The sequence below is a fragment of the Xyrauchen texanus genome, chromosome 34 (assembly GCF_025860055.1).
Source record: "Xyrauchen texanus isolate HMW12.3.18 chromosome 34, RBS_HiC_50CHRs, whole genome shotgun sequence".
Classification (NCBI taxonomy): Eukaryota; Metazoa; Chordata; class Actinopteri; order Cypriniformes; family Catostomidae; genus Xyrauchen; species Xyrauchen texanus.
In genome coordinates, this window is record NC_068309.1 from 3,679,976 (window position 1) to 3,704,975 (window position 25,000).

At 41.3% G+C, this 25,000-nt stretch overlaps 1 protein-coding gene across 4 annotated transcripts in view; it reads left to right on the top strand.

The window, feature by feature from the left end:
* LOC127627753 (semaphorin-4D-like) overlaps positions 1-25,000 on the top strand; it is an 87,465-nt gene that overhangs the window by 14,761 nt on the left and 47,704 nt on the right. For all 4 annotated transcript variants that reach the window (XM_052104287.1, XM_052104284.1, XM_052104285.1 and 1 more), the window contains exons 2-3: positions 2,687-2,789; positions 9,783-9,853. The gene's annotated coding sequence lies outside the window, so the exon portion shown is untranslated. The remainder of the gene's footprint in view (positions 1-2,686; positions 2,790-9,782; positions 9,854-25,000) is intronic.

The window sequence follows — 25,000 nt, forward strand, 5'->3', positions numbered from 1 at the left end:
ACATGCGTAAACCCTAATGAGCTGCGTTCAGTCAGACATCTAGCACACGTTGGTCTCCCCAGAGATCTTGAAAGCTGTCTCCGAGTCGAGAGCCTCGAGGCGGTCTGGAGACGAGACCACGTCACAACTGGCATCTCAAATACCCCCTCTAGAGACTTCAGAAGGAATTGAAACCATTTAAACAGTTTAATACTGAAGTGTCATTCCCAAGTTAAAAGAGAGACAACTATGAGTTTAGCCGATTCCCTTAAAAATTGTAGACTAGCAAAACGCATTTAGTATTTGTCCTGCAAGCGAGCGAGCACATTGAGTAACTTATGAAGCTAACACTTCAGTTTTAGTCTAAGGGGTAAAACCAAACGGCAACATAGCAAACCTTACTAAATCCTTGCTAAGTTGCTCTATTTATAACCAACGTTATTGATTGAACCCCATTTTTATTCTGTTTCCTGGTCTCTATTAACTCTTTCCCCGCCAGCGTTTTTTAAAAAAAGTTGCCAGCCACCGCCAGGGTTTTTGACGATTTTCGCTAAAATTTAATGGCCCGCAGAATATTTTCTTCCATGAATATATGAAGATGCTATATATCAAAATAAAGATCTGGGCCTCTGCTTTTAGGCAAAAAAAACGATTTTATTTTATCTTCATTTGTTCTTTTTTTATTGCCACTTGAACAGAGGTAGGTTTTGTCAAAAACAACATTTCGGACAAAAAGCTGAGAAAAAGGCATTTTTATCAAACAAGTGCTTTAGTATTAGTATGGTGTTCCACTTCACGTTTGAGACGATCGCAGTCTGTTTCTTTGATCAAAGAGTTGCGTACTCTTTCAAAACGTGTGCGGGTCTTCCTTACCGTATACCACCTAAAACACAGATACCCGGAAAATTCCGTGTTTGGCGGGGAAAAAGTTAATCTATATTTCATTAATGAACGTGCTCATCCCTTTGCACTTGTAAAATTGGCCAATATGTCTGTAGTTAATAAGATCCGATTCTCCTGGCCGCCCTGAGGCCATGTTCTCTCTCCACATCACTGGGTTCCTCAACGCTTTCAATTCGTTCTGAGGGACTACACTGTCACCATGACAATGGATTCCCCCATCAAGCTGGCAGAAGCGCCCCTCCCCTTTAGTTCGGGGCTAATTGAGAGCGAGTCGGGTGTAGAGTTAGTCCTCTGCCGCTCACTAACAGTGTCTTTGCTTGCACAGTGGGTCTCGGTCCGCTTCCAAACAAACTGTGGGTACAGTTCGATTGATGTATGAACGCAACATGGACCAAAGACGTCTAAACGGACCAAAAACAGGAAGTAATTTGCCTAATACTGACCTCAAGCATACCTGGTTCTTCTCATCATAGGAGCTATGTTGCCCATTACAGTTCGGGACAGGTGTCGGAACCGCCCGTCAGCCGTCCTTACAGCATATCTTTGTTTGTGTGTGCAACGGAGGAATTCCTGGCATTGTTTTGACTCCTTTACACATTTTATTAACTCTTTGTTTGTTCTCAGCTGGTAAAAATACCACCATATATAAATATAACGAGGGCATTTCAGCCAGAATTGTTTTTGGATGTTCGGTAAGTTCTGTCAAAAATATACATCATAAAAGCTGTCCAATCAGGTCGTGACTTTTCCCTGATGCCTTTGGTTTTGTATCATTAGGTTCAGTGTAAAAAATGCCAGTGTGAACGCTTAAACGAACCAGGACTACAAGTGTGAACATCTACCAAAATACTGCCATGGATAGTTAACATTTTCAGCCATTTTGAGTGCCTTTTTTCTTCTATTATTAAATTTAGGGATGTCCCTATATATATATATATATATATATATATATATATATATATATATATATATATATATATATATATATACATATATATATATTTCAATTCTCAATGCTCATGATGGTGCATTTCATGTACAAACCACGGCGACTAAAAGGAATGTTGGCACACCGGCTCCACACATTCCTCGTGGTAGCGTAGTGACTCTCCTCAATGAGGGTGGCGGAGGACTAATCTCAGTTGCCTCCGCATCTGAGACCGGCCAATCCATGCATCTAAGACGTGGCTTGTTGCGCCGTGTACAGCGGAGACATGGCACGCGTGTGAGGCTCAGCGCTTTCTCCGCGGCATCCACGCGACAACTCTCCACGCGCCCCACCAAAAGCGAGAATCACATTATAGCGACCACGAGGAGGTTAACCCAACGTGACTCTACCCTCCCTAGCAACCGGGCCAATTTGGTTGCTTAGGAGACCTGGCTGGAGTCACTCAGCACACCCAGGAATCAACCTTGCGACTCCAGGTGTGGTAGTCAGCATCTTTGCTTGCTGAGTTACCCAGGCCCACCATGCAATTTGTGCTCTCCCATTCACTGCTATGTATGTTTAATCTGCTATCGTTTACATCCAAACCCAGATTTGTGAAATGGGTCAATAGTGTTTACTGTATATTCTGAGACGAGGTAATTAACTTACTGAATTAAACATGCACATAATGAGGTTATGTGGCATCAATGTAGCATACTACTGTTTTAAACCTGATTGCATACTGTTTCACATGTTATTTTTACACGTTAATAAACACTACAAAGTCCAGTACACCATTATTCTGAACACAACCATTGTGATGCAAGTTCAAGTACCCCCCCTCCTAATGTAAAACTCCTTGTGCCCCCTCCACAGATTGGAGAAGAACTCTCCGCTTCATCTTCAGCTGTCTGAGACGTGAGCTTCAGAAAGGACCTTTCATGAATAATTTTTCGCAGCTCGATGCCATGGCGTTCAAGTAAGCATTTGTTCCACGTCTTCTCTCTGCATTGATATGAAGAATGCATTCTCTGTGTTTTCCTGTATGATCTCAGACCCTATCATCAGGTTAGCAGGGCCACGATTACGCGTTCGGGCGTTCAGGCCTGGGACAGCATGCTGGAAAACGCTGGCGATAAAGGGTCTTTTCTCAGAGGGCCCCTTGGAGACGTATGGCATTTGCAAGGAGGCTGATTTGCATTCCATCTTGGCTGTGTTGAGATTTCTGTTGGTGGATATTTGTTGGCTGCGCTTTTGTCTTTCTGTTTGGCTGAAATACCCAGTTTTCGTACTCGCTTTCTCTCTCTCTCCTGCTTGCCTTTGCCTGTTGGATATTTCCTGCTGACACCGTTTTGAAAGAATGCTAAAGGAAGTCATGGTAACAGGGTTGACGGTTTAATAAATGGACCGTGTTACAGTACATTACCTTTCTCCATCTCAAGAAGGCACATTTAATGCCTTCAGAAAGAAAGTAAATGGGTTGAACATAACAGGGTTGAAAGTTTTATACTATCCTTGTGCTTGTGTTGTCAATTTAATGCAGATAATTCTACAGATATCCAGTTTTCAATAATACGTTGTTGGCTAAACAAATTCATAACAGGGTTGATAAGTTAATAAAAAGGCATGTAATGAATTGCATTGTGCTATCTCAAGCTAAATGAGTGAATATGAATATATTTTTGGGGTATAGCTAGACCTTCATAATGGATGCAACAGGGTTGATAGTTTTGTTATTTAGCCATTATTGGCCTTGTGCTTGTTGAGAATTTAATGCTCAATTTGCGTCATTTTCCAATGTCGGTTATTTAGTTTTTTTAATCCGGTTACTAATTTACATTTACATTTATGCATTTGGCAGACGCTTTTATCCAAAGTGACTTACAGAGCCCTTATTACAGGGACAATCCCCGAGCAACCTGGTGTTAAGTGCCTTGCTCAAGGACACAATGTTGGTGGCTGTGGGGATCGAACCAGCAACCTTCTGATTACCAGATTACCAGTTATGTGCTTGGACCACTCCACCACCACACCACTAATTTCCCCTTAAAAACATACTACCGCATGTGGTCACATGACTCCGCCCGTCCAGTCAGCGGCATGGAAGCAACATGGAGGCTGAACTCAAACACCGAGTCAACTGAGCAACAGGAGCGGGTTGTACCAAAAGAAAAACACAGTGTCCGTCATTCGGACACATTTTGGCATCAGTCAAATGTAAACGCTGTAGAAAAAACATTTCACGACCAAAGGTAATACCACCAATCTGTTTCAACACTTGGAGCACAATTACGTTATCGAATATGAACAGTGCATGGCTCAAAAAATTGAGTCCCGTCACATGTGCATCCACAAAGCAAGCAATATGACAGCAATATGAAAAGGATACAAGATGGAAAGAAATAACTGGCGCCATTTGTTACTACATCGCTGAAGGATATGGCTCCCATAGCTACAGTGAAGCGCAGTGGGTTTAAACACTTCTCGACAGAAGATACACTGTGCCATCGCGACCGTGTTTTTCCTAAACTGCGCTGCTTCAGATCCTGCCTGGAACCTGAAAAGGTAAACACGCTAGTGTACTTGCATAGAGTGACAAGAACACTGAGAGGAAGATCACATGCAACACTATCATGAGTCAGATTCAGGTCTCTTACGCTATGAGCACACAGCCTGCTGATCAAGTGTGCCGCACAAGCCCTCAAAAGTGAAGCCAAAAGGTCTCGTTCGCCCCCCGGTGACTGGTCCTAGTATAGGTCATAAGCCCCGCCTCCCCATGTTATTCAACGGGACGTGAGACCAACTAAACTATTAAATGACACTTCACATATCTTTTTTCCAAAGATAGTTTCTGTCATTTACTGTCGTTTCTGTCACGTTGATGTCATTTCAAGTGTTTGTTTTCAAAATAAGTTTGTTTTTAGTTATTTGATGCTATAAAAACGGTGCTGTGACATCATGATTGACAGCTGTGATTGACAGGTTCTCTGAGCCGAAGTAGTCACTGAAGCACCAACTGACTTTTTTCGGGATCTTCGGAGGACTGAGGAGATTGGAGCTTTAAATTTAATATCTAAATTTCTATAATTAATTATTTCACACCGTCATAAGTCAAAAGTGCAGGAGCGTGTGCTTGCGATTGATTCAGCGAGAGAGGGCGGGGCCTTGATTTCGCGGCTTTACTTCCTGCTCACTACTGCGCAGGTCTGGTCCCGAAATCGCAACTGCGCAGACTCAAGTCCCAAGATGTCAGCGCCATATCGGGACACTGGCGGCTTCCGTTCTCACCAATGGAAAAGAGCGAAGGGGCGTCGGCCATCTTTTTTTACAGTCTATGCTGCTGATCCATTAGAGGTGTCCCGTCCAAGCCCGGCTCTTGCTCTTAATCTGCAGTGTCCTATTAACATTTTTGCACATGGCATTATTTTAAATATTTTTCAACTATGAGGGGCAAAAAACAAAAAATAATCGCTCGTTAATCGTAATCGAGGTACAATGTTCAATTAACCGAGATTTTGATTTTAGGTCATATCGTCCAGCCCAGTCATGACCGAAAGAACTAGGTCGTGAGTAAAAGCGGCCGAAATGGGCTTCCTCAGAAGGGTGGCGGGCTTCTCCCTTAGAGATAGGGTGAGGAGCTCAGTCATCCGTGAGGAGCTCGGAGTAGAGCCGCTGCTCCTTTGCATCGAAAGGAGTCAGTTGAGGTGGTTTGGGCATCTGGTAAGGATGCCTCCTGGACGCCTCCCTAGGGAGGTGTTTCAGGCAGCTGGGAGGAGGCCTCGGGGAAGACTCAGGACTAGGTGGAGAGATTACATCTCCACACTGGCCTGGGAACGCCTCGGGGTGACCCATTCAGAGCTGGTTAATGTGGCTCGGGATAGGGAGGTTTGGGGCCCCCTGCTGGAGCTCCTGCCCCCTCGTCCCGACTTCGGATAAGCGGTTGAAGATGCATGGATGGATCGTCCAGCCCTAGTCTAAACTCAACTGTTTGCTAAACCATGGCGTGGTAACAGGGTTGATCATTTAATATATCAACAGTTAATACATTGTTTAAGCTAGATGAGTAAATATGAATATATTTTGGGGTTGTGCTTTTAGAATTGAAGTAGCAGGGTTGATGATAACAGGGTTGACATTTTTACAACTTATTTAGCTATTAGGAGCCATTACTGTAATATTAGGTACAGTAGGGATGTCTTACATAGAGGTTTGAAATCAGCAGATTAAGGCAAATGAAGCTGTCAGTAAATGCTGATGTTTCTGATAATGATTGACAGCTGTCAGCCAGATAGCTGAAACTGAGTTTCCCTTTGCCCAAGTGTTCTGTAGCCATTGTTTTCTCATATGGTTGGCAATCTTGACACTATTTTGCACAGCATTGCTTTTCCTTTTTTAGGTATGGCTTGAGAGCCTTATTTCTTTATAAAATGTTTGTTTCATTTTAAATGTTTTTATCACTGCTGGAATTACAAGCTTGTTGACGAGTTGTTGCAAAGATCAAAGGTGTCCTGGCAACCGGCGCGGCAGCTGATCGGAGGCCCCGATTTATCCGGTCCATTGTGTCAGCTGGGTTTGTTGCGCAGTTGTTCGTGTGGAGGAATGTAAAAGAGAGAGATTTGAAAAAGATGTAAAGAAAACAGAGAAAGAGAATGAGATGGTATCTGTCATTGGGCCTGGAACAAACACGCCCTCTACACAACTACTTTACATTCATGTCTGTCTGAATACACATCTTCCTCCCTTTCTATGTCTCTCACTTCTCTCTCTCTCTCTCTCACGTCTTGAGTTAATATTGGTAGAGAGATTTGGACTAGTGACGTCTGCTCAATCTTGGTTGAAAAATGCCCTTCATTTCATGTTTAAACAGTCTTGACCATTATTTAAAGGGGTGTCCTCATGTCATTCCAAAAGTCATGTGACTTTCTTTCTTTGGTGGAGATTTTTGGCAGAATGTTTATGCTGCTTTTTTTCATACAACGGAAGGATATTGTGGCCAGGGAGCTTAAGATCCAAAGGGAGAAAAAAGCACTAAATGTACCATAGAAATAGTCCATATGACACTATAATCCAAGTCTTCTGAAGACATACACTGGCTGCCAAACGTTTGGGATAATGTACGGATTTTGCTGTTTTGGAAGGAAATTGGTACTTTAATTCACCAAAGTGGCGTTCAACAGATCACAAGTATATTCAGGACATCACTGATGTAAACAGCACCATCACTATTTGAAAAAAGTAATTTTTTATCAAATCTAGACAGCAGCATCACTCCAACACCTTATCCTCGAGTAATCCTTGATATATCCTTGATATAATGACTTGCATTATATCAAACACAGTTGAAAGCTGTTTGATTAGTTAAATGAAGCTGAACATTGTCTTTGTGTTTGAGTTGTTACAGTGTGTAATAGACTGGCACGTCTTAAGATCAATATTAGGTCACAAATGGCCAAAAAGAAACTTCTCTAGAAACTCATCAGTCAATCATTGTTTTGAGGAATGAAGGCGATACAATGCTTAAAATTGCCCCCCAAAACAGCAGATTTCATCCAAAGGTGTAACTACAGTCTTCAAAGATAAAGAACAACTGTCTCTAACAAGGACAGAAAGAGATGTGGAAGACCAGATGTGCAACTAAACAAGAGGATAAGTACATCAGAGTCTCTAGTTTGAGAAATAGACGCCTCACATGTCCTCCGCTGACAGCTTCATTGAATTCTACCCGCTACACCAGTTTCATGTACAACAGTAAAGAGAAGAACTGCAAAGAAAAAGACACTTTTGAAGCAGAAAAACAAAAAGTAGGTTTGAGTGGGCAAAGAAACACAGACATTGGACAACAGATATTTGGAAAAGAGTGTTACGGATCTTAACCCCATTGAGCTTTTGTGGGATCAGGTAGACTGTAAGGTGTGTGAGAAGTGCCCGACCAGACAGTCACATCTATGGGAAGTGCTACAGGAAGTGTGGGGTGAAAGGTCAAGTGCTACAGGAAGTGTGGGGTCAAAGGTCACCTGAGTATCTGGACAAACAGACCGCTAGAATAACAAGGATCTGCAAAGCTGTCTTTGCTTTAGATGAGAACTCTTTCAAGTAGTTTAAGAAGTTTTTTAATATTGTAATTGTAATTTTTTACGTTATTATTGTCCTGAATATACCTTGTGATCAGTTGAATGCCACTTCGGTGAATAAAAGTACCGATTTCTTTCCATTAGAACAAAATCTGTACATTATTCCAAACTTTTGGCCGCGAGTGTATGATCTGTGTAGGAACAGACCAAGGTTTCAAGGCCAAACAGGACAAATTTGATGTGATGTTTTTACACCATTATACATCCTTGTACTAACAAAAGTTTGATGCTAGGGCTACACAATCAAATAATCCATCCATCCATCCATCCATCCATCCATCCATCCATCCATCCATCCATCCATCCATCCATCCATCCATCCATCCATCCATCCATCCATCCATCCATCCATCCATCCATCCATCCATCCATCCATCCATCCATCCATCCATCCATCCATCCATCCATCCATCCATCCATCCATCCATCCATGAGTTGCCAGCGAGGTAATGTCAAACTTTTGGAGAGCGTCCAGAATCGGTCTATTGTTCACTCTTTTTCAGTTTCTGATTCTGTTTAAGCGTCGCCACATTCGTGTTGCACTTTGTGTGTGTGTGAATAAAGGACACACTGCAGTTCAGGACACACTGAGATACACACATTGTTGTTGTGTCAGTTTGAGTGTTTTACTGGTGTGAAAATGTCATTAACTCTCTTTAAAACCACCGATTCAAAACCGCACTAATCTGCAAAATGTTGATAGTTTGACTCACTGTGCCGCTTCTTCCTGTTAAAGATTGAAACAGCAACTTCAAATGAGAAATGCCAAAATTGTGTCATGATGGGCTGATCTGTTTGGGATGCAGCTCTTGCATTAACAGCGGATGATTATTGTGCTATAACTGATATGATGCTCCATATTATACATCTGTACCGTTGTCCTCATTTTGCAATTTTGTTTTATTTTGCTTAGTTTTTTTTTGTTTGTTTTTTGTGTGTTTTGTTTTAGCATTTGTTTTGTGTGTGTGTTTTATTTTGTGTTTTTTGATTTGGTTTTAGCATGTGTTTTTGTTTGTTTGTTTTGTGTGTGTGTGTTTTGATTTGGTTTTAGCATTTGTTTTGTTTGTTTGTTTTGTGTGTGTGTGTGTGTGTTTTTTTTATTTTGTGTTTTTTTTATTTGGTTTTAGCATTTGTTTTGTTTGTTTGTTTTGTGTGTGTGTGTGTGTGTTTTTTTTATTTTGTGTTTTTTTATTTGGTTTTAGCATGTGTTTTGTTTGTTTGTTTTGTTTGTGTGTGTGTGTGTGTGTGTGTGTGTGTGTGTGTTTTTGTTTGTTTTGGTTTTAGCATTTGTTTTTGTTTGTGTGTGTGTGTGTGTGTGTGTGTGTGTGTGTGTGTGTGTTTTTGTTTTGGTTTTAGCATTTGTTTTTGTTTTGTGTGTGGTGTGTGTGTGTGTGTGTGTGTTTTGGTTTTAGCATTTGTTTTGTTTGTTTGTGTGTGTGTGTGTGTGTGTGTGTGTGTTTTTTTGTTTTGGTTTTTAGCTTTTGTTTTGTGTGTGTGTGTGTGTGTTGTTGTTTTTTATCTTTGGTGGGGGGAGGGTTTGCTTTGTTGTTGGATTTTTTTAGTTTTTTATGAAAACTGATAACCATATTAATTAATTTGACGGCTTGAAAAATCCCAAGAAATAAGTGTGTGTTTGGATCTGAGGTGGATCTTGGAAGCGTTTGTGTGTTTGTGATTTTTGTCTGTTAATCAGTAGCTAGAATGTTTTCAGTATTCCTGTTCTCTGTTTGTTCTCTTCTTCACGTCCATGTGTATATTTAACATGATTCCATCCGTCCAGTCAATCTGTCACTCCATGATAACCCTCTGTCTCTCTCCCATCTCTGTCTCTCTCTCTTTAGCCGGCGGATTTTATAATTCTCTCTGAAGAACGGATCATCACGTCTAGTCGAGCATTGTGGAAAAGTTACAGGTCAGAAACTTCCTCCTTTACTCCCTCTCTTCCCTCGGCCACTCACGCATTCGCTGACCTGCATGCTGCGATGACATCATTGCATGAAACTCCTCCTCCTTTGACCTCAGGGGCTGGACGGGCCGTCCTGTCACCGCGCGTACTGCTCTCGCGTTTTAAAGCTGCATGTTATTTTCTTGTTTCCTTCATTTTGATCTTTTGGTTGAACTGGAATTCCTGCTTGCTCACCCCTGAATCAAGCGGTTTTTCTTCTTGGGTTGTCCGTGGTTTACTTCCCTTCCTTTGCAAACATACAGAATGTTTTTCCCTCATCATTTGGGCATCACAGTTCTTTGCCTATTTTATGTTTGTGTGAGGCCTCATTCATGCCCCCTTCCTTTCTTTCCTTCCTCTTTCCTTCATCCTTTCCTTCCTCTTTCCCTTCTTTCCTTCCTCTTTCCCTTCCTCCTTTCTTTCCTTCCTCTTTCCCTTCATCCTTTCCTTCCTCTTTCCCTTCATCCTTTCCTTCCTCTTTCCCTTCATCCTTTCTTTCCTTCCTCTTTCCCTTCATCCTTTCTTTCCTTTCTCTTTCCCTTCATCCTTTCTTTCCTTTCTCTTTCCCTTCATCCTTTCTTTCCTTTCTCTTTCCCTTCATCCTTTCCTTCCTCTTTCCCTTCATCCTTTCCTTCCTCTTTCCCTTCATCCTTTCCTTCCTCTTTCCCTTCATCCTTTCCTTCCTCTTTCCCTTCATCCTTTCCTTCCTCTTTCCCTTCTTTCCTTCCTCTTTCCCTTCATCCTTTCTTTCCTTTCTCTTCCCTTCCTCTTTCCCTTCTTTTCTTCCTCTTTCCCCTCATCCTTTCTTTTCTTCCTCTTTCCCTTCTTTGTTTCCTTCCTCTTTCCCCTCATCCTTTCTTTCCCTCCTCTTTCCCTTCTTTCCTTCCTCTTTCCCTTCCTCCTTTCTTTCCTTTCTCTTTCCCTTCCTCCTTTCTTTCCTTCCTCTTTCCCTTCTTTCCTTCCTCTTTCCCTTCTTTCCTTCCTCTTTCCCTTCATCCTTTCCTTCCTCTTTCCCTTCATCCTTTCTTTCCTTTCTCTTCCCTTCCTCCTTTCTCTTCTTTCCTTTCTCTTTCCCTTCTTTTCTTCCTCTTTCCCTTCTTTCTTTCCTTCCTCTTTCCCCTCATCCTTTCTTTTCTTCCTCTTTCCCTTCTTTGTTTCCTTCCTCTTTCCCCTCATCCTTTCTTTTCTTCCTCTTTCCCCTCATCCTTTCTTTCCCTCCTCTTTCCCTTCTTTCCTTCCTCTTTCCCTTCCTCCTTTCTTTCCTTTCTCTTTCCCTTCCTCCTTTCTTTCCTTCCTCTTTCCCTTCTTTCCTTCCTCTTTCCCTTCTTTCCTTCCTCTTTCCCTTCATCCTTTCTCTTTCCCTTCCTCCTTTCTTTCCCTTCTTTCCTTCCTCTTTCCCTTCATCCTTTCTTTCCTTTCTCTTTCCCTTCTTTCCCTTCCTCCTTTCTCTTCTTTCCTTCCTCTTTCCCTTCTTTCTTTCCTTCCTCTTTCCCTTCTTTCTTTCCTTCCTCTTTCCCTTCATCCTTTCTTTTCTTCCTCTTTCCCTTCATTCTTTCTTTTCTTCCTCTTTCCCTTCTTCCTTTCCTTCCTCTTTCCCTTCCTCTTTCTTTCCCTTCATCCTTTCTTTCCTTCCTCTTTCCCTTCTTTCCTTCTTTCCTTCCTCTTTCTTTCCTCTTTCCCTTCTTTCTTTTCTTTTTCTTTCTCTTTCCCTTCTTTCCTTCCTCTTTCCCTTCATCCTTTCTTTCCTTCCTCTTTCCCTTCTTTCCTTCCTCTTTCCCTTCATCCTTTCTTTCCTCTTTCCCTTCTTTCTTTTCTTTCTCTTTCTCTTTCCCTTCTTTCCTTCCTCTTTCCCTTCATCCTTTTTTTCCTCTTTCCCTTCTTTCTTTTCTTTCTCTTTCCCTTCTTTCTTTTCTTCCTCATTCCCTTCTTTCCTTCCTCTTTCCCTTCATCCTTTCTTTTTTCTTTCCCTTCATCCCTTCCTCGTTTCATTCTTCTCTCTCTTTTTCCATTCTTTTCTTTCTTTCTATCCCTTCTTTCTTTCCTCTTTCCCTTTCTTTCTTCTCTCTCTCTTTTATTTCTTTCTTTCCCCCCTTATTATTTTCTTCCTTTCTTTCCTCCCTCTTTCCCTTTCTTTCCTCCCTCTTTCCCTTCTTTCTTTTTCTTTCCTTCCTTTTTTCTTTCCTTTCTTTCTTTACTCCCTCTTTCCCTTTCTTTCCTCCCTCTTTCCCTTCTTTCTTTTTCTTTCCTTCCTTTTTTCTTTCTCTTCTTTCTTTCCTTCCTTTCTTTCCTCCCTACATTATTATCTTTCCTTCTCTCCTTCATTCCTTTCTTATTTAGTTTTTTTTTCCTTCATTACTTTCTGTATTTCTTTCCCTTCTTTCGTTCTTCCTTTCTTTTGGTCAGCTGAGCTTGTGTGCTTTAACTATAATAAATGATTTATGTTCTGTGACACTGTGTGTGTGACGTATTGTTCATTTTCTTGTTAATCTGATTACAGTACTTTGGAAATGAATGTATTTCCATTTATTTAGACTCTTTCTTTCTTTCTTTGTATTCTGTGACTCTCACCCACGTGTCCGCACATGTAAATGTGTAACTGGATCCAGAGTTGTGAGTTCGGATGAAAGGAGAGCCGTTACGTTCTCCAGAAAGATCTATAATCCTCATGCTTTATTTCATTGTCAAGGGGGAAGTGAGGATTGTGTGCTGCAGTTAAACACATGTCAGCTTACAAAAGAAAAACAATCAACTCTTCTTCAGCTCTCACACAACTCCAGATGTTTGGAAAACTTGTTTTGTGTTAGTTGAACTATGAAGCGCAAAATATCGTAAACTCAAGTGTGGAATTGAGGTGCATGAGTGTTTATTATTCCACATAGAAGTTGTCTTCTAAAGGTATCAGACAGCGTTTCACTGATCACGTTACATATCTGTCCCCATATAAACCTGGTATTAAGATGCGTTCATGGCGATTCATTTGAAACGGGAAGATGCTAAAGTCGCGAGTAAACGAGGTCCAAAACGTTTTGAAATGTGTCCACTTAGGGCGTTTCGAAAATGCATGTGACCGTATTGAGCTCGTAGTGTAAACGCTCATCTGTTCTAATGTGTTCAGACCAAGCGTGCACGCGAAGCCCTCAAAATTGAAGCCAAAAGGTCTCGTTCAGCCCCGGTGGCTGGTCCTAGTATAGGTCATAAACCCGCCTCCCCATGTTATTCAACGGGACGTGAGACCAACTAAACAATTAAATTACACTTCACATATCTTTTTTCCAAAGATAGTTTCTGTCATTTACTGTCGTTTCTATCACGTTGATGTCATTTCAAGTGTTTGTTTTCAAAATAAGTTTGTTTTTAGTTATTTGATGCTATAAAAACGCTGCTGTGACATCATGATTGACAGGTTCTCTGAGCGAAGTATTCACTGAAGCACCAAGGGAATTTTTTTTGGGATCTTCGGAGGACTGAGGAGATTGGAGCATTAAATTTAATATCTACATTTCTGTAATTAATTATTTCACACCGTCATAAGTCAAAAGTGCAGGGGCGTGTGCTTGCGATTGATTCAGCGAGTGAGGGCGGGGCCTTGATTTCGCGGCTTTACTTCCTGCTCACTACTGCGCAGGTCTGGTCCCAAATCGCAACTGCGCGAGACTCGAGTCCCAAGATGTCAGCGCCATATCGGGACACTGGCGGCTTCAGTTCTCACCAATGGAAAAGAGCGAAGAGCGTCGTCCATCTTTTTTTACAGTCTATGGTTTTCAAGTGTTTAAAACAAGCGGGAGCATGACGGGACACAGGTGACAACATCCGGACATCTGAAGCTCAGTTAATACAGGTACTCCACTAAAATGACGGACAATTCTACTACAAAACATCATGTTTGCTCTTGGATTAAATGCAAGTATAATTAAGAGAAACGGTGTGCAGGTTTCTTAAATGATTTCTTTTCTCATTTGACCTTTACTATCACTGCCTACCTGTTTAAATGGCTGATTTGTGGCCAGAATAAGACGCTATAGGAATAGTCAAAAGTCTAACGGAGAATCTGACGTGTACTGTATCCGTGTCCGACTGTCGAAATGAGCATTTACCCTCATGTGTGCCAAATCCCAGGCAAACCACACTGTGGAGGTGCTGGAAGAGCCGGAGGATGCTGGGAGTTTCACAAAAGAATCCCGAAGGGCTTTTTGTCCCGACTGAACTTAAATCCAAGTGTGAAATCAGTGGCATGCTAAAGACGGTGTCGTGTTGCAATGCTTACCATCTGTGGGACAGTGAGGAAGCGTCATGGGGTTCTAAAGACTCATCGGGGCAGAAAAATTCACCTTAATTAACAGGAAATGTGGTTGATGTATCGCACAATAAAACCGCTGAGTTTATGGACCTGCCGCGAGGGGTCTAGCACTCCGTTTACAGACAGACATTGACAGTGTTTGATTCTCTCAGCCGTGCAATTTAAAATGCATTTGTATATAATTAGAAACTGGCAAAAGGCTTTTGAATACTCCGTCTAAATAAAACTATGAGCAGCGTGCAGCAGTGCTTTAGTTATGATTTAAATAACTGCAGGAGCGTGTAGGGAATGGAAACCCAATGCAAAGGACACAAAATAGCTCATGTAATTACAGCCGTACATCTGTGCTGAGAGAACAGTGACCACACTAAAGTCTAACCAAGGGTCAGTCCCTGTTAAAGGTTATATTTAGATCTTTAAAGTACTCTGGCTTGACATGAGCTGCGGGAAGGACCAAGAAGAGAGTATGAGAGAAAGAGGGCTGAGGTGCGTACACACATATATATGTGTCATTTAACTGTTAAATATAATGACTACTTCTGGTGCTCCACTAACTTTATACATCTGTGTCTTTACACTCTTAAAAATAAAAGGGTTTTACAATCTGATGCTAAAGTAAAACTTTTTCATCCCAGTCTGGAACGCCCAATTCCCAATGCGCTCTTAAGTCCGAGTGGTGGCGTAGTGACTCGCCTCAATCCGGGTGGCGGAGGACGAATCTCAGTGGTCTGAGACCGTCAATCCGCGCATCTTATCACGTGGCTTGTTGAGTGTGTTACCGCGGAGACCTAGCGCTCGCACGCGCGTGTGGGGGCTTCACGCTATTCTCCGCAATCCGCGCACAACTCGCCACACGCCCCATTGAGAGCGAGAACCACTAATCGTGACCACGAGGTGGTTACCCCGTGTGACCCTACCCTCCCTAGCAACCGGGCCAATTTGGTTGCTAAGGAGACCTGGATCCAGTCACAAAGTAAATCTTTTATATTCTTATTGTGATGTCATTAGAGAACTCTTTGTAGTTCAGGAAGAGTTCAAACAAAAACGAAAATCCGTCATTATTTACTCACCCTCATGTTTGGCGCTAATGTGGCTACAGTAATCATGTAAGGGATGATATACAGTCAGTCGGTTGTTATCGCAAGATTTAAGCCTGACCGGGAACTGAAGCGGTTTATTTTGCATTAACGACCGTCAGACTGCTCATTATCCTGCTTATTACGCCGCTATTAACCAAATAAATACATAAATGGACCGGAAATATCGATTCACGTTGAAATGATTTTATTAGCGTGCTTTTAGAGATCGCACAATGATCCGAGAAATTGGAAAGATGACTCGCATGACCGGTCTGAGATGTCTTGATGTTTTAACCTGCTGATACGCAATATCCCACACGTGGTCGTGACGTCACTCTGTTTACATTTAATATATAATTTACTGTCTATAAATGTAATTAATGTTAACATTATACATCTTTTCAAAGGTCTAAGGGTTCAACATTGATATCCGATATATCTCTGTTTCAGGATAGCAATGGTCCAGAAACAGCAATTGAGTTATTTGTGCTGGGAGTACAAATGAAAACGTGCGATATCAAAACGGGACTTTTATTATGAAAACACGATCGCCAGATGAATCCAGTTCAACACACTTGGGTCAATCGTACATGATGAGCGTTCATTAAAAACATCCAATAGCACTTTTTGTCCATAAAAGTGATAAATCTGAGAAATATTGATATATTCTCCATGTTTACGTGAGATCTCTCCTTCGTCATCGTTCTTCATCAAGAAGCGTTCATGTTGTAAAACTGTATATGATCTGATATATTAGAGTCTCATAAACAAAACTAGCCATCTCCAAAGTCTATTTTTAAAAATGCGGCGTAGTTTTATTCATAATAGTCGAGCAGTGCCGTCAGATTTAGTGTCGTCTTGAGAGGCGGAGCTTTAATTTTACTCTGAACACTTCCAGAGATTTTACAGAGATTTAAAGCTGCAGGAACTCATTTATTATCCGATCATCTTCAGATTTGAAACGTAACTTCTTTAGTCTCGTGACTTTGAGAACATTGTATTTCTGGAGTGTTTTGGCACTTTAATTATTGTTTTTTTAGATTATAAAAACATGTTCAGCTAAAAAATTTTAATTACTAAAAACTTCAGCTTCTCTAACTTTAATAAATAACAACATATATTAATTGTGAAACTTGGTAAATAAAGCCCAAAGTGTCTTCTTTCAAAAGATACTACAACTGTGTCCATACTCCAAAGGGTCCCGTAAATACAGCCATTTCAGTTCAGGTCATTTTCATGGTTCCTGCTCAAAAAGGGGGCGTTCATCAACAGGTTAATTTTCACCCTATTGACGATATTTGATATGCATCTCGATCATTATGAATTAGCTCTGAAATGGCTTAAAACGGCTTGTTATTTTAATCCGAGGAACGTCATTTCAACCAAATAAAATGTTTGAAAATGTTCACATTTTGAATGCATTAAGTCAAACTAGTTTTACTAGTTATACACCAACATACAATACATGCAACTTAATAATGCATAGTAATAAAAATCATTATTTACCCAGATATTTACATTTACATTCATGCATTTGGCAGACGCTTTAATCCAAAGCGACTTACAGAGCACTTATTACAGGGACAATCCCCCTGGAGCAACCTGGAGTTAAGTGTCTTACTCAAGGACACAATGGTGGCATCCAAAAAAGCATCCTTTTATTAAACTCCAGAACATTGTGAACTGTAGCACAGTGAGTCACTGGAGCTTTTCTGTGAACTAACGAGTCATTTTTAATCAACTGGTGTCTCGCTGATTTTTAGTGGATGTGTGAAGTTCTCACAGGTGTCCTATAGCAGAGGGGTGTAGTTCCACATATTAAATATCAGCATGTTCCACTCAGGTTTGACTACCACAGAGTGTCACGATATATTGACCACATCCTAATATCTGCTCATCTGCATATCTTTAACAGTAAATTACCCGATTGTGAGAGTGTGTGTGTGTGTCTGTGAGAGTGTGTCTGTCTGTGTGAGTGTGTTAGTGTCTGTGTGTGTGTGCGTGTGTGTGTGTGTGTGAGTGTCTGTGTCTGTCTGTGTGAGAGTGTGTGTGTCTGTGTGTGTGTGTGTGTGTGTGTCTGTTTTTGTGTGTGTGTGTGTCTGTTTTTGTGTGTGTGTGTGTCTGTTTTTGTGTGTGTGTCTGTCTGTTTTTGTGTGTGTGTGTCTGTTTTTGTGTGTGTGTGGGAGTGTGTGTCTGTTTTTGTGTGTGTGGGAGTGTGTGTCTGTTTTTGTGTGTGTGGGAGTGTGTGTCTGTTTTTGTGTGCGTGTGTCTGTTTTTGTGTGTGGGAGTGTGTGTGTCTGTTTTTGTGTGTGTGTGTCTGTTTTTGTGTGTGGGAGTGTGTGTCCGTTTTTGTGTGTGTGTGTGTTTGTATGTGTGTGTGTCTGTTTTTGTGTGTGGGAGCATGTCTGTATTTGTGTGTGGGAGCGTGTGTCTGTTTTTGTGTGCGTGTGTCTGTTTTTGTGTGTGGGAGTGTGTGTCTGTTTTTGTGTGTGGGAGTGTGTGTGTCTGTTTTTGTGTGCGTGTGTCTGTTTTTGTGTGCGTGTGTCTGTTTTTGTCTGTGTGTGTGTGGGAGTGTGTGTCTGTTTTTGTGTGCGTGTGTCTGTTTTTGTGTGTTTTTGTGTGTGTGTGGGAGTGTGTGTCTGTTTTTGTGTGCGTGTGTCTGTTTTTGTGTGTGGGAGTTTGTGTGTCTGTATTTGTGTGTGGGAGTGTGTGTCTGTATTTGTGTGTGGGAGTGTGTGTCTGTTTTTGTGTGTGGGAGTGTGTGTCTGTTTTTGTGTGTGGGAGTGTGTGTGTCTGTTTTTGTGTGCGTGTGTCTGTTTTTGTGTGTGGGAGTGTGTGTGTCTGTATTTGTGTGTGGGAGTGTGTGTGTCTGTTTTTGTGTTTGTGTGTCTGTTTTTGTATGCGTGTGTCTGTTTTTGTGTGCGTGTGTCTGTTTTTGTCTGTGCGTGTGTCTGTTTTTGTGTGCGTGTGTCTGTTTTTGTGTGCGTGTGTCTGTTTTTGTCTGTGCGTGTCTGTTTTTGTCTGTGCGTGTGTCTGTTTTTGTGTGCGTGTGTCTGTTTTTGTGTGCGTGTGTCTGTTTTTGTGTGCGTGTGTCTGTTTTTGTGTGCGTGTGTCTGTTTTTGTCTGTGCGTGTGTCTGTTTTTGTCTGTGCGTGTGTCTGTTTTTGTCTGTGCGTGTGTCTGTTTTTGTCTGTGTGTGTGTCTGTTTTTGTGTGTGCGTGCGTGCGTGCGTGCGTGCGTGCGTGTGTGTGTGTCTCTCTCTCTCTCTCTGTGTGTGCGTGCGTGTGCTAACCAGGAATTTTCGGTTTCTCTGTGAATAGTGATCGTTTATAAATAAATCTCACAGTGGACGATCAGGTTCAGGAGTGGGTCACGTTACAACACTTCCTTCTGCATGACACGAGATGAGTTTCAGTTTAACAGCAATAAAACAGTTACTAGATGTTTAGAGAGGGTCAGTATCCGATCCATTTTTTTATCAGGCATGTCACTAACTAGCATTAATATTTAGGCTGCATCCAAATATGCATACTTTTATGCTATATAGTATGTCAAAAAGAGTATGCCAATGTAGTAGGGTATCCGAATCCTCGGCATTCAACAGATTAGGCAAAAAATACCCGGATGACTTCTGAAGTGTGCATCAACTGGACACTGAATGCCACAGTAGCTGAGGAGACGTTATATTTAAAATGTAATTTTTTTTTTTTTAAATTTAAAGCATCTAAAAATGTCTCTTCCAACTGTAAGTGTTGTTAAAGTTACAGTTTTGGTGCATTTTAAAATGTAACCTTGTGAAAGCCAACCGAACCATGAAGACAATGCAACATTGTTACTATTTTAGCCCATTTCAGAACAATCGAGCAAGCTACAGGTCTGAAAATGCCCCAAATCATACTATTACTTGTGTTGTTATTTTGTCCGAGTGAGAGAGTTGCCGTTAGTCCTTATGTGTGTCACCCCTCCACCATTATTAACCGACAAGTGTGTCATACCTCTGACCGAAGAGAGAAACACCTTAGCAAAACAGTCTGCATGTGTGACACCCTTGGCCAAAACGAGTTGTTTTGAGTCTGCTAGTGCAGATCAGTCCAAGGCTGGACTGGTAATCTGGCCGGTGGGTCGGCCGCGAAACCAACCGGCTAACTGTATATGATCTCTAACTTAAAGAATATAAGTTTTCACCCCCCTCCACCCCATCACCACCAGTTTAACATGTTTTACCATGTTTAAATCCATTCAGCAGTTTTGAACTGGGCCTACATATATTGGAAAGAGGATATTTCTTGATTATTTGCTGTTTCTTGAGATGAGTTTATGGGTTCAGGGTGTAAGACAAACTCTTTGACTCTTGGAAGGAAGAAATTGTAACCTTAACTGCAAACGAACACGCACACGCACACACACACACACACACACACACACACACACACACACACACATACATCTCTTGAATCATGAGAGGGTGTAGTGAAAAAGGACGATTGTTAGAGCTGTCAGCGGCCACAGTGGGAAAGCTAATTCTGGTAAAAGAAAGTGTTGTGGGTCGCCATAGAGTGGCATCAATCACAGTGCCACCTCAGTGAGTGCCAGGTCAGCGTGGGCACAGGGACGGGGGCACGTTTGGCAATTGCTGAATGTTTGAGGCATGGTTGCCCAGTTGGCAGGATGCCCCATTTTGTAACCAGTGTGCATTTCTGAGCCTGTGTTTGTGCAGCAGACACAAAACAGGTGCTCTAAATACTGTAGGAATGAAGTGTATTAACACAGGAAAAGAGGGCTGTGTGGGCATATTGGATATGTTTGTAGTGGCATACTACTCCTACTACAACTGGTGTATGTGTGGAGAGTGTCAGGGAAACCTGTTTAAAAACAGAAATTAAATATGCAATGAGAGAGAGAGAGAGAGAGAGAGAGAGAGAGAGAGAGAGAGAGAGAAAGAGAGACAGAGACAGACAGACACTTTGGAGGTATGCTTGGGGGTCATTGTACATTTGCTGCCACCCCCATGCTTCACGGTTGGGATGGTGGTCTTCGGCCTGCAAGCCTAACCCTTTTTCCTCCAAACATAACGATGGTCATTATGGCCAAACAGTTAAATTATTGTTTCATCACACCAGAAGAAATTTCCCATGTGCACTTGCAAACTGTAGTCTGGCTTTATTATGGTGGTTTCTTCCTTGCTGAGCAGCCTTTCAGGTTATGTCGATATAGGACTTGTTTTGCTGTGGATCTAGATACTCGTCCACCTGTTTCCTCCAGCATCTTCACAAGCTCCTTTGTCTGCGATTGATTTGCAGTTTTCACACCAAACTACGTTCACCTCTAGGAGACGGAATGTGTCTCCTTCCTGAGTGGAACAATGGCTGCATGCTCCCGTGGTGTTGATGTATATGTACTAATTGCACAGATGAGCGTGGCACCTTCAGGCATTTGGAAATTGTTCCCAAGGATGAACCAGATTTGTGGAGGTCCACATTTTTGTTTCTAAGGTCTTTTCCCATGATGTCAAGCAAAGAGGCACTGAGTTTGAAAGTAGACCTTAAAATACATCCACAGGTACACCTCCAATTCAATACACCACCTATTAGAAGCTAATTGGCTAAATGCTTGACATCATTTTCTGGAATTTTCCAAGCTGCTTAAAGGCACAGTTAACTTAGTGTATGTAAACTTCTGACCCACTGGAATTGTGGTTATAGTCAATTAAAAGTGAAACAATCGGTCTGTAAACAGATGTTGGAAAAATTACTCATGTCATGCACAAAGTAGATGTCCTAAACGACTTCCCAAAACTATAGTTTGCTATTATTAAATCTGTGGAGTGGTTAAAATATTTGTTTTAATGACTTCAACCTAAGTAATTGGTCTAAATGGTAAATGGTCTGCACTTATATATAGCGCTTTTTTATCCTTGGCTGTATTCAAAGCGCTTTACACTGCGTCTCAATCACCCATTCACACACCAATGGCGGCAGAGCTGCTATGTAAGGTGCTAGTCTGCCATTGGGAGCAACTTGGGGTTCAGTGTCTTGCCCAAGGACACTTCGGCATGTGGAGTCGTGTGGGCCGGGAATCAAACCACCAACCCTGCGATTAGTGGCCGACCCGCTCTACTACCTGAGCCACAGCCGATAGAACATTACGATAGATTGACAGACAGACAGATGATAGACAGACAGACAGACAGATGATAGACAGACAGACAGACAGATGATAGACAGACAGACAGACAGATGATAGACAGACAGACAGACAGATGATAGACAGACAGACAGACAGATGATAGACAGATATACAAACAGACAGATAGACAGACAGCCAGATGATAGACAGATAGACAGACAGATATACAAATAGACAGACAGACAGATGACAGATAGACAGACAGACAGATAGACAAACAGACAGACGATAGACAGACAGATATACAAACAGATAGACAGACAGACAAATAGACAGATAGACAGACAGACGATAGACAGATATACAAACAGACAGACAGATATACAAACAGACAGACATATAGGCAGACAGATAGACTGACAGACAGATATACAGACAGACAGACAGACAGTTATACAAACAGACAGACAGATAGGCAGGCAGATAGATAGACTGACAGACAGACAGACAGACAAATAGACAGACAGATATACAAACAGACAGACAGATATACAAACAAATAGACAGACAGACAGATATACAAACAGACAGACGATAGACAGACAGACAGACAGATATACAGACAGACAAATAGATAAACAGATAGACAGACAGACAGATATACAGACAGACAAATAGTTAAACAGATAGACAGATGGATAGATAGATAAACAGATAGACAGGCAAACAGATAGACTGGCAGACAGACAGACAGACAGACAGACAGACAGATAGACAGACAGACAGACAGATAGATAGATAGATAGATAGATAGATAGATAGATAGATAGATAGATAGATAGTTAGTTAGTTAGTTAGTTAGTAATGGTGTTATGTCATGATCACAGACATTAAGTTTGAGTCTTTTGTTGATTGTTTACAGTGTGTTTATGGGGGGGGGGGTAATTCTCTCCACACACAACAGACTCTTTGTGTGTTTGACCTCCTTTAACAGAATCTTGTGCCACTGTTATGCTGGAGATTTCATGACTTTGAATTTGACAGCACATGACTATAGTGTGGACGAGTGTGTGTTTGTTGCATCCCCAAGGCTGTAAAATCTCATTTGCCTGTGAACGGATATTGTGATTGTACTGTGTTGATTTCCAATACATCACTCAGTGGTGTGGATGTACTGGAGGGTCAATCAGTGACCAGACCCTCTTTGTGTTGATTTGATTTAATCTGTTTGTCTGTGTCCAAACTATTTATATTTCTGTTGACAGCTGAAGCAAATTTAAAACATTTGATGCCTAAAGCCGCAATGTGTGTAAAACACTTTACAAATGTGTCTATTTCTTAACATCGTGTCGTTTTTAAACCTGTATGACTGCCTTTCTTCTAGGACGGGGTTCTCTCGATAATGCAGCACAGACCACAAAACTTGTGTGACCCATTTCAATTCTACAGAGTTGTTTGCTGTTGTATTTTTTTTTACATTAAAGCACAATGGAGGAAGTCAAACGTCTAAGCAGCTTGACGTTCTAACCACCACTGATGAGGAAAACCGCTACGGTGTCATGCACCGAAAATAAAGGGGTTTTAAACTACATCAAACTTCTGTTTGAATGATGTTCGATTATTAGGAAACAAACCGGCCGTGTTTGCCTTCAGATATTCATATATTCTCCATAGAGGCTATAAGTGTCTATTTACATTGGATATATTTTACTTATGTATTATTTTGTTGCATTTGTTGCATTGCTTTGAGAAGATGTAATAGTAATTGTTCACGTTATTAATGTCCTGACTGCACATTGTGATCAGCTGAATGCCACTTTGGTGAATTAAAGTACCAATTTCTTTCCATAAGAGCAAAATCTGTACATTATTCCAAACTTTTGGCTGCCAGTATATATTCGAGGTGGTATAAATTTAGCAATATAATTCTTTTAACATTTTCCAAACAAAGCCTTCCACAGTATAAAGATAGAAATGCACTAAAATAGCACCAATTCAAGTAACAAGAAGTGGGAGTTTGTCTAACTTGAAAGAACTATTCTCACCATAGGTTGCATATTCATTGCACTGGACATTAAATCCTTTAAACTCTCATCCTCCATAATATTAATCAGCTGGTAGACTGAGGCTATCCACTTTGTTACAGCAATCGTGAAGCTGCGTTCATGATTCGCATCAGGGCACCTGCACTGGTTTGAACTCCACGTGAAAACAAACACATTGCAAATGTAAAAATTTGGTTAAAATGCGCCTTATATAGGCTGAATAAATACGTAATTTCTATCACAAGTCCCGTCTGAAAAACGAACGCATTAAACTTTAATTAATAATATGCATTAATGTGTAATTCTGACAACTCTGTCAAAAACACACTGGATCAGACTGAAATGTGGCATAATGTGCCATTCAGCATTATGGCAAGGCTGATTTAAAACCAAATTGATGTTTATTATGATTTTTTTTATACTGCATTTACTTTGACTATGTTTATCAAGTTCTATATAAAGAGTAGTTTTCATTCTCACTTACTAGATTATCCAAAAATATAATTTACAATGTTATTTAATATTTAAACAATTTTGTATAGATTTTCCTGAAAAAAATTACTATATTGTGAGATAGATATATATATATATATATATATTAGTATATACTGTGTGTGTGTGTGTGTGTGTGTGTGTGTGTGTGTGTGTGTGTGTGTGTGTGTGTATATATACATCCCAAAGGAACACCATACTAATACTGTGTTTGACCCCCTTTCGCCTTCAGAACTGCCTTAATTCTACGTGGCATTGATTCAACAAGGTGCTGAAAGCATTCTTTAGAAATGTTGGCCCATATTGATAGGATAGCATCTTGCAGTTGATGGAGATTTGTGGGATGCACATCCAGGGCACGAAGCTCCCGTTCCACCACATCCCAAAGATGCTCTATTGGGTTGAGATCTGGTGACTGTGGGGGCCATTTTAGTACAGTGAACTCATTGTCATGTTCAAGAAACCAATTTGAAATGATTCGAGCTTTGTGACATGGTGCATTATCCTGCTGGAAGTAGCCATCAGAGGATGGGTACATGGTGGCCATAAAGGGATGGACATGGTCAGAAACAATGCTCAGGTAGGCCGTGGCATTTAAGCGATGCCCAATTGGCACTAAGGGGCCTAAAGTGTGCCAAGAAAACATCCCCCACACATTACACCACCACCACCAGCCTGCACAGTGGTAACAAGGCATGATGGATCCATGTTCTCATTCTGTTTACACCAAATTCTGACTCTACCATCTGAATGTCTCAACAGAAATCGAGACTCATCAGACCAGGCAACATTTTTCCAGTCTTCAACTGTCCAATTTTGGTGAGCTCTTGCAAATTGTAGCCTCTTTTTCCTATTTGTAGTGGAGATGAGTGGCACCCGGTGGGGTCTTCTGCTGTTGTAGCCCATCCGCCTCAAGGTTGTGCGTGTTGTGGCTTCACAAATGCTTTGCTGCATACCTCGGTTGTAGCGAGTGGTTATTTCAGGCAAAGTTGCTCTTCTATCAGCTTGAATCAGTCGGCCCATTCTCCTCTGACCTCTAGCATCAACAAGGCATTTTCAGCCCACAGGACTGCCGC